At 38.3% G+C, this 10,711-nt stretch overlaps 1 long non-coding RNA gene across 1 annotated transcript; it reads left to right on the forward strand.

Moving 5' to 3' along the window:
* Positions 1–510: 510 nt before the first annotated feature.
* On the forward strand, positions 511–9,493 carry LOC135307355 (uncharacterized). The gene is made up of 3 exons (XR_010368064.1): positions 511–578; positions 1,316–2,267; positions 2,627–9,493. It is a non-coding gene; the product is annotated as an uncharacterized LOC135307355 (long non-coding RNA).
* Positions 9,494–10,711: the final 1,218 nt, after the last annotated feature.

Consider the following 10,711-nt stretch of genomic DNA (forward strand, 5'->3'; position numbering starts at 1 on the left):
TTTTGTCTGTTTTTAAAATAAAAAGCTCTTTCATTAATTCTTGAGATAAGAATGTAAAATCCTAGAAATCCTCTAAAAGCATGTACTGCCCCGGTCTTTTCTTCATATGCCATGGAATATGTAGTCACCTTTACAAGCGACAAGTACAGTCTCAGGACATCATTCTGCCCTCCACAGATAAAGACCCCTCCTGCAGAGCAGTTTCAGAGCTAAGGCTTGCCATTCATAGAAATTACAAATTACATATTATTTTCACTATGAAGACTACATTTGAACCATTGGTCTTTTCGCGTGAAGGATTTTTTTAATAGAAAAAAATCTTTGTACTCGGACACTGTGGATAGATAGAAGGTAGGAGAATTGAGATAGGGGTGAGATTACCTTCACCACTAAGGAGTTACAGCTGTGCTAATTATCAAGCATTAAGAACAAGCCTGCCCTTAATAGGCCACAGCTGGATCCAATTAAGAGGGGTATTATAAAAGAGCAGGTTGGGTGGGTGAGATGGAGTTTGTTGGCTGTGCTGAGAAGGTGGAGTCAGTGCTGTAAGGAGCTGCCTGTGAGAAAGCACCGAGAAGGTATGAAACCTTTGCAATAAGATGCCAACAGGACACTACTTGTATTTCCTTAAATCTCTTGTATTTTTCCATCTTTGGACATGCTGTTAGAGTCTGGATGCTGCATAGATCACAGAATCTTGAATAACTCAAGTGCATAGGAGATGTTTTCCTCCCAAAATTTTCAGTGGAAACAAACTTACAGACTTTAGAGTTAGACTGTGCATAGGACTTACCCTGAAGTAGCAATGTAGGCTAAATACTTTGATCCTGAGGAAGAAAAAATTAAATTTCCCAGCTTCACTTTTGAAGGGCAAGGATCTTAGCTGCTGCAACCAGTGTTAATGCATTCTTTAGACAGATAACTAAGGAATTTTTATAATTTCACAAGCCTGTATTTTTCCTATGGTTTACTTTCCTACTTGATGGGAGCCTCTCATTCTATCACACACAGATATTGATATAAATGAGCTCACAGTGAGAAAACACAAAATAAATAAGTATGTTCTTGCAGGAAAGGTGAGTGTAATAAAGTAAGCAGTTGTACTTCCTTGAACAACAGAAATATAATTCAAATAATAAAATTTTCTTATAAATATTTATTAGAAAAATCTGATAGAAATGTTTCTGTCTTAAACTTAAGCCTGCACTTTTCTAGATCAATGTATCTGAATGTTCATGTTCATAGTCTTGTAATTTTGAAAACTTTATGCAATAGCAAACAATACAATATAATTAATTGGTTTATGTTTTCACAGTGTTAATTCATGTGAAGAAGCATTGCTTAGACAGAGCCCTTCTGGGGATGTAACTGCACATTGTGAAATAGTTGGTGGCTGTTCTCACTTAGAAATTCCCTCCCTACCATTCTCACACTGATTTTTCTTCTCTCCACAAATTGTCACCCTGGGCTATGCTGGTATGATGGTCCATGAGGGTACACCATACTTGAAAGACATTGACATACTTGACCCCATTTTAGAGGATTTGTATTTTATGTTTTTGGCAAGCACAATATACGGGTGCCAAACACAAATGCCATCCCCTCAGCCAGATATCAAAGCTGCAAAAATATGGTTGCCATATTTACTAGGATTTAGAAACATTGTTTCATACAAGGGGGACATAAGAGAGGGGTCATTAGGGAACTGGGCTTCTGGCACTTAAAATCAGGAGTATCATGAGCTTGTAAACAAGTGTTGAGAAAGCCAGTATGTTCAGAAGAACATGTGGTTTGAAGTGGAAATTGTGGTACTGGTAATGCTGTGGGATTTCAGATACATCAGTCAAAGCAGAGAAAAATCAAATAGGCTGCCAGTTAAATAAGAAAATGTGGCAGAAACAACTGCTTAAAAACTAAGATAAACGATGAGGGAAACAAGTCCAGCCCTAAGTGGAAGAAGTGGCATAATACACTTACCAGAAGCTTGACAGAAGAAAGTTAATCCACAGATTATAACATCAAAACAAAAAATTTGTTGATGGAGGTGAAAATTAAGTAGGCCTTCATGGTGGTGATGTGATGTTACTTACTTCTTAAAAGTTAGAATATAATGAAGAAACTCTCCGCTTCAGCAAACAACTTTATGAATTCACGTGGACTGAAATACAAAGCCTAAATCAAATGCACCATTTGGTTGGTAACTGCCCAGCAAGGATGGTAACATTGCATTCAGTATCCTAAGACTACCAGAGAAGCCGCCAAATCAGGCAGGAGAACAATCGTGGGCTGCCTAATTTGCCTGCAGCGACAGGGGGAACACCATGAGACTGCACCATGGAGATCACTCAGTAGATGGTTCTGGGGCAGGTGGTTGGGCAGAGCCCAGGAGGGTCTGTAGCCTGTGAGCTGGGTCAGAGCAGCTTCCAGGGGCTGCCCCAGAGCCTCACAGCTTGGGCATTGCTCTGCAGCGGCTGCTGCAGCACGCTCAGCTCTGGTGTTCTTCTAGGAGTAACCACAGTTGGTCTCCTCAAAAAAGGGAACTGTGGGAAAGAAGCACCTTGTTAAGTTAAAAAGGTCATCTAAGAGAATGGAATCCTCTTCACTTGAATTTTTTTTTGGTCACCAGCACACTGGAAGCATTGGGCCAACACAGCCTGTTTATGAAGAAAAGTGTGGAAAATGGCAGAAGAAAACCCACATACTAGCGAGGAAGTGACAAGCGTAATAAAAGCAAGACATGCTCTGTGAAAAACCATATGTCCGTATTAAAAGAATAGAAAGAATTGTATAGTCTGGCAGGTAACATGTAAAAGCACAAGAAGACAAGAAGAATTTTGAGGAGCATCTAGCAGAGGAATTCCCAAGTAGCAACAAATCTTTCTTCCAGTATATCAAAGACAGGAACTAAGCCAAAATTTGAAGGGCAAGGGTAGTAATCATGGTATGAAGAGAGTACTCAGGAGGATCAGGCCATTGCAGAGGGGTTACGTTAATTATTTTCATCTGCACTCACTTCACAAGAAACAGGGCAGATTCTCATCTAAGGTTGGTCATTGTGAGAGACTCCTCAGAGGACCCACATGGAAAAGAAGTGGCTACATAAAACATGGAGAAAAAAGGGCACACAAAGAGTAGCACATTGCCAGGACAAGGTGGTGTTCAAGACAGAGTTCGGGAGGAATTCAAGCCTGAAAGAATTGAATGACTCCTAAAACATGACAGGTAACTTTCACAAAGCTGCCTTGGAACCCGAGGGCAACTGAAAATCTGAAGGCAACTTTTGAAACACTTAAGATGAGACATGGGGAAGTACAAAATTCCTAAGCATTTTTAAAAGCATGATCTGTACCATGCAGAATAGCTATCAAGAGCAGTGTTATTTAATATCCTGATAAAATGATGGGGTTTTTGGCCTTTCTTTTGAACATGTTACATGGATAACCATGATGTGGTTGATGTGGCTTACTTGGTTTTTCCAAAACTCTTTTGAGAAATGTGTTACTAGAGGCGTTTAGAGAAACTTCGCACCATGTCATGAGAGGGAAGACCCTTGTTAAATTCTTAGAAGACAGGAGAAATTGGTCAATTTTCACTGTAGAAGGTAGTGACAGATCTGTGCTAGAGCCTTTGCTGTTCAACACGGTTTTATAGTACTTTGAAAAGCATGTTAGCACTGAGGTAATCAAGTTTGATGATACTAATTTATTCAGGGTAGTAAAACTTGGTGACTGAGCAATAAAATGACAACTGAAATTCAGTACAGATAAATGTTCAGTGATGTACATAAAGAGAAGAAATACTGATTTCACTTCCATGAGCTGCCTGGAACAAGAGTTGGGAGTTATGATCTATAGTCACACAGAAACATCAGTGTTCGGTAGTGTTCAAAAGAGTAAATCAAATATCAGGAGCCACTAGGCGATGAATGAAGAACAGAAGAGAGACTGGTGGTCTGCCACAATGTAAATCTGTGGTTTTGCCCTGTCTGTAATATGTTGTGCAGTTCTGGTCTTGTCCCTCCCTACCACCTCAAAAAAAGTACAAGGGACCAAAGAACCTTTAGTTAAGTTCAGCAAGGATGGTCAGAGACATAGTTTAACATCCATGTTAGGAAATTACTTAAGCTGCAGCTGTGAAAGGACACATTCTCAGTGACAAGGGGAAAACTGTGGAATAAGGAAGCAGGAAGAAACTAAATTATTAGGGGCAACAAATAATTATAATCACAATAAAAAAGGAGTTGAAGGAAAAGTCAGAGGGCAAAAACCATAGAAACAGGGAAATAGAGATACTAAAGCAGTAAGCAAAATGCTTCTTGATAGCACATTGAGGGCATCCAAAGACATGGTGAATGCTGCTCAGCCATTCTGTACACAGAGGCTTAGCAAGGTGTATGACCACAACCCAACACTAAATACCGAAAAATTTCTTTTTTAGTTAAATACAGTTAGTTTGATACTCATTTACATTTGGAATTTTTCAGGTATTGTATGTTTTAACTAATTTAACTGTTTTGTTGAAATGCAAATGATAAGCAGATATCTTTTAATGTATTCCGGAGTCCAGCTTCACATGAAGCTTTCAGATGACCTCCTGGGACTCTAAACTAAACAAACTCCAAACTTTCCAATTTAAATCAGGAGGACAGCTATTTGAACTCATTTTTCTGTATAATCTTTATCAGTATACCAGCTCAAAAATACATCAGTCAGTCAGCATTATAACAAGACTTTATTTTAATATTGTTCATTATTTAAATAATAAAAAGGAACTGATTTATCTATTTTCTATCTTAAAATCCCATAGGGCTGAGACAACCAGGTAATTTCCAACCAGTTCATGAATGCTAGTCTAATATAGACCAGTAGTGGCTACATTATGGTGAGCTGTGGTTAAAATCACTGCAGGTATTCTAGTTAATGAAGTGTTAGTTGGGTGGCAGATGATCATGGTGTGTTGGGGTCATGTGAATCATCAGTACAGGAGAGGGAAGGCGTAAATGCTGAGCTGTGTGACATGAAAGAAGGACATTGAGGATTGTCCTTGTAAATTGTAGTCTTCGCCACATTCAGCATCTGCTGACCTGGGCCAAAATGTAGTTGCCAATGTGCAGGTGGAAAGCTCTGTATGCTGCTTGTAGGTAACTCATATTTATTTTATAGACATTGTAACAGCAAAGGCCAAAGGGTTTACTGAATTTAGAAAACTTGGGGAAATTCAGAGTCAAACCCCCAAGTTTTCTGATTCCAAATTCTCTTCAGAGGTGATGAAGGGAAGAAGGTGTAAAATCATCCCAAATAAAAACCAAAAATTTCATATGTAGGTCTTAGCAGATGAGCAGTCAGTCAGCAATTGTAATCTTAGGGATGCCAATAATTTCAAACAACATTTATTTTATGAAGAATATTTCTTATGTAACATGAATGGAGACAAATCCCTTCTATGAGAAGAACAAATGATTTTGTAATAGCATATGTCTGGACTCATCTTCCAGGTATGCAGTCACCTTCACAGAAGCCTGATGCTGACTTTCTGTGGGGAAGGTTAGAAGAACTACAGGCTCATCTTCCGTATGAGTTATCTCCTGGGCTACCTAGGTCATTGCCAGTGAACTTCATCATTATTTTAGTACCAAAGAAGCAACAAAAATGTGTTATCTTTTTTGTGGACACATGAGTAAAAGGAAATGGAAAATTATGGCAGGTTTTAAACATCAGAGAAGTGTCAAGATATTAAAGTTGTGGTTTAGTGCTTCATTACAACTTTATATTAATTAGATTAATGCTTCATCACAACAGGCATTAAAATGCCTGTTGCCTCCTGTAGTTTTTCCTCTTGTTCCCTTCTCTTTTTTCTTGCTAATATTTGTTCTTTTCACTGGCGTTGCATGTCCTATCAAACTTGTCTATTCTTCTTCTGTTTTATACATCCCATTGCAACACCTCTGTCCTCATCATCTTATGTACTTTGTCAGTGTTTGAGTTCCCTAGCTGTCTTTTTTTACTCCTGGTGATTTGTCAGAGGTAAAAGAAAGTAGAATCTTCAAAGACATTGGATACAGACCTGTAATACTTTTCCACTTAAGTCAGTGTGTATTGTCTGATTTTTCTGGGGCTTGTAGCTTGGCAAAGTATGAATGCCTCTCTAGGGAACTTCAGTGAGTGAAAGTGCTGTTTTTCAAGTTCTTTTTTCAAAGGATGTAGGTAACTGATTTTTTAAAATGAAATAACTGAGAGTCCATATGAAGTAAGCAAGCTGTTATCCCCCCGTAATTCTTAAAAATCACAAGTTCATTTGAAACACTGACTCTCCCTTTTTATCCTTTGATTTAATTCTGAAAATGACACTTACTCCAGAAAATATCAGCCCACACAATCAAGCTGAAAAGGGTTTCATGATGGAAAAAGTTAGGAAAGCTTAACAGCAGGTGTCAGTGTGAACTCTGCCTTTCTAATTAAGGGTGAAGCCAATCTGACTAAGAAGTTTCAGCACCATCGCATAATATTTTCAGTTGTGGATCTTAAAAACTCTTATTATTCAAAAGTGCTTTCCAAATATTGTTCTTTCACATGTCCAATAGTTACCATATCGTAATCAGGCTATTTTTCTCTCTTTTCAGCAATTTTCACTAGCAGCAGCCCCATAATAAAAACCTTCAAATCAAATAAAAACCTTACCTCTGAAAGCAGAAACCATAATAGTAAATATTTGCTGTTATACAATATCTATTGAATTTGTTTTATAGAAGAATGTGATAAATAAGTGATAAGGTTGATTGGAAAGACAGACTAGACTATGAAAACACAAAATACAATTTTGAAAAGATTTCAAGAATGGTATAGTCAGTAGAAAAAAAAACCCTAGAGCAGAAAGTCACTGAGGCATGTAGTAATAAAAATCAATTGTCTGCAGAGCTGGCTGAACAAGCTGTAAGCTGTTAATGAAAGGAATTAAATTAGAATTACCTGGAAACTAGTAAAGTGGGGGGTTAAGGTAGAAGAAATGAACACTTTCATAATGAAATCCATTTAGGTATTCCTTCTTCCCTCCTGCCTTTAGTCAATAGCTTTGCTCATCCATATCTGTGCTAGCTGCAAAAAGATATTTTGCATTTTTTAACATCTTTGGAGTGCCTGCCTATATTTCTTCTCCACATATTCCAGTTATTGCACTGTTGGGCTATTTAGTCCTTTTTTTTTTTTTTTTCTGAGAAGAGAGGCATCGAAACTTCTACCAACATGTTTGTTTTACAGCATGGTCTATGTGAAAGCTGAGGATAATCACAGATGAGGCATCCCTGTGTATTTATTCTATTACTAGATATGAGACAAAAAACTCAGCCAATCTAGAAGATATTTTTAAGATCATGATTCTTTCAAAAGTTGTGATATACACACACACATATATGTCTATCTGTGTGTGTATTTATATATATATATTCATACATACATACAGATATATATATATATATGCAGATGAGCAAGGCTAGAAGGCAGCCAGGTTCTCCCAGCTGAGAATTCCCCTGGCTGCCAGCTTTGGCTGGCACCTACCACACATTGCTCCTATGTCACTGAGCTGCAAGTACCTTGTCCTTCAGCTGTACTCAGTCAGTGCATGTAGAGAAACTTTCACTAGGATATAGAACAGTGTGAGTCTGTCTTGTGAATCAGTCATCTGTAACTACCTCCATCATTCTGCCTCCTCTGCACCCCCAAAAACTTTCCATCTTTTTGGCTGTGTGTTTTGACTGGCTACCATGATGTACTGCCTGAGTGACTCCAGAATGGGAATGTATTATCTTCCTGATCACTGTGAGGAAGAAAAGCTCTGCTACTCCTCATATTACACATAGGGAGTTAAGGCCACACTGTTTCTACTGACTCCGAAATCAATGTTTGAATTCAAAGAACCAAATCACCTGAGCTGTGTCTGCACAGCCTGGAAGAGCACAGGTATGAGCCAGTCCTGCTCTCTGCCTTAGATTTCTTCTATGGAGAGACATTTTGATTTTCCAGATGAAAAACAAAGCAACCTGCTTTTGTCAACCTGCAGGCAGTCCCCAGAGAATTTTGCCTGTGATCCCAAGTGACAAGGCAGTGTAAATACAGCAGCAATTTAAAAGCCTGAGCTATTACAGTAATTAGGTGTCCATAATTTCAGCACAGCGCAACTAAATTTTATGAGATATGGACTCAAGGGTGGCATCCAAAGCCCAGATTTTGGGGACTAAACAAAGTTTGGAAACATCATGTTCTGAGGAGTCATTTGGAATTATCCCAAAGGTACCAGGAAAAAGGTTTGTCTGAGAACTCATTCTGTTTGAGACTTGCATGACTATACTCAGACTACAAGCTAAGAATCTAGATGTCCTCTGAAAGTACCTACAAGTGGGAAGGGAGCCAAGTAAGCTTTGGTTGTACTGTACCATCTATCCCAATGGCTAGAGCATTCAGCCTGCAAATGGGAACCTCTGTCCCTTCCAATTTGTCTCCCTGCAGCTGGAAGTGTTTAAAATCATCATCTCTTTGGGGTTGTCTTTACCATCAGTGTAGCTGGTGGTCTTCTTAAATGGATTGTACTGGAGGCTGAGAAGAGGCATAATCCTGTAGCCTAACAGGTTAGGCATTATGGACTGGGCTTTCAACAATTTGTCCAAAACAAGAGAGGCACTCTGCAGAAGCACAAAATAACGCTCTGCCCTCTTGGCTTCCAGACTTGCGGTGGTGGGCACTCATCTCTGGCTACTGCTAGCATTGGATATTCTACCTGCATCACATTTAAATGGAACTCCAGCCTGACATACTGCATGGAATAATCAATTTACAGAAAAAACAAGCTGCACCTCAAACAGTTTCTGAATTTAGTTGAATTTTGTGTTGCATCTGTTGCTATGAGATTAAAATAAAAGGGGAAGGTGGCTTGTTAAAACAAATAGAAAAAACCCTCATCCATATGGATTTGGTTATCAAAAGTTATTGTAACTGAATGAAACCTCATTAACTTGGTCTTTACTTTCCTTAAGCACCCTACTTGCCCTGAGCACTGCAGAGAAGGGGTGAGATGTATGTCTAAATCAACAACTAACACCATTCCCAAGAATATTCCCAGGCCCAGAAGCCAATTGGCATAGACTGACTCACAAGTACCCAGTAAACAAACACAGCCAGCCTCCAGAGCAGGCTGACTGGATGCAAATCCTTTGGTGCTAATGATCTGTGGGATGTTGAAATTCCATGCCTGGGAATTGCTTGGGAGACAGCTAGTTGGTACAGGCCAAAAGCATGTCGGGGACTGCTCTAATAATTTCAGACCTGTCATGTTCCAGTGTCTGGGAAGAGTCACAGGTACTGTTTAATTCACTGGTGTAGACATAGCCTTAGGTTCACTGGTGTACTCCACAAATACTTTCCAGCTGCTGAGATGATAAAGACTGGTGATTATTAGTGGGGAAATATTAAAAATTAAATCTTGGCTCAAATTATTTCTTTGTTGTGGACCTTTTTACTTCTGAGAAATACAAATTTCTAGTTTGGTTCTGGATTTTTGGTCTTGTACTGTTTATCTTGATAGTGTAGCAAATCTTTTAATGTCTCATTGTAATATAAAATAACTTGAAGATATCTACAGGTTTTAGAATTAATTTTGTGGCCTTTAGGGCAAATTTAGGAGTAGACAACTAAATTTGAAATGCTTTGTGTGATTGTGGTTATATAAAAGCAGTCTTCTGTGCAGTCTTCTCTCTCCAACACCTATTGTTTTCTTTGATAACAGTTACTTATTTAGAAGATATTATAATTTTAAAGCTATCATTCCAGAAAACAGATACCTTTAAAAGACTTTCAGGTTTTGCAAAACGCTGCTTCATTTTCATGTGCATTTAACTGTGCTTATTATGTAGGAATTGAGTAAAATTATGTTTGTGTTTCATATTAACTTGATACAAAAAAAGTAAAGCAGTGGTTAGGTGTGAAGAACAGATTGGCTGTTTGAATTATTTTCATCTGTTCATTATCACATTTTTAAGTCTTCAAATTCCTACTTCCTATGATGCCTTAAGTTTTAGCTTTCATATTTTCCAGTCTGTACTGCATTAGTATATAACTCTGAACTTCATGTAAAGTGTTAGCAAGTTCTCTTCACAGGGTAATTAGACAAAACAATCCTTTTCCAGCCCAAGAACCAAGGACACCATTGCAGCTTCAGGCCCAAAAAGTGTAAACAACAGCAAATTGAGGAGAGCAAACTGAGGATGGGACTTCATAATCTGAAGCTGTAATTGGACAATTAACCCCAATACATAAATGGACCAAAACTTATAAAAGTGTGAAAATGTGTGATCCATCCTCCATACTGGGTGGAGCCACGGCCAGGGTCTTGTACTGCCCAAGGTGTGTCCTTTAAATGCCTTTTTAATAAATACCTACTTTATTCCTTTAACTCTGTCTAGCCTCTCTTCTAGGTAGCCTCTCAAGGCACCACCTACTGCCCACTAAACTTTTTGTGCATTAGCTAAGAAGGAATAAACAAACCACCCTGAATTTAAAAACATGCTTGTAAGTACACAACACGTGAAAAAAACTGTTTATCCTTTAGATTGAATTTAACTAATTTTATCAATTCTTTCAGTTCTTTGATTGCAAATCTTGTATGAGAGAAAAAAAAATGAGGTTTTCACCCCATCATATATTCTTTTCTCTTGGAAAAGAAAATC

This window comes from Passer domesticus, chromosome 1 (genome assembly GCF_036417665.1).
Source record: "Passer domesticus isolate bPasDom1 chromosome 1, bPasDom1.hap1, whole genome shotgun sequence".
NCBI classification, from domain to species: Eukaryota; Metazoa; Chordata; class Aves; order Passeriformes; family Passeridae; genus Passer; species Passer domesticus.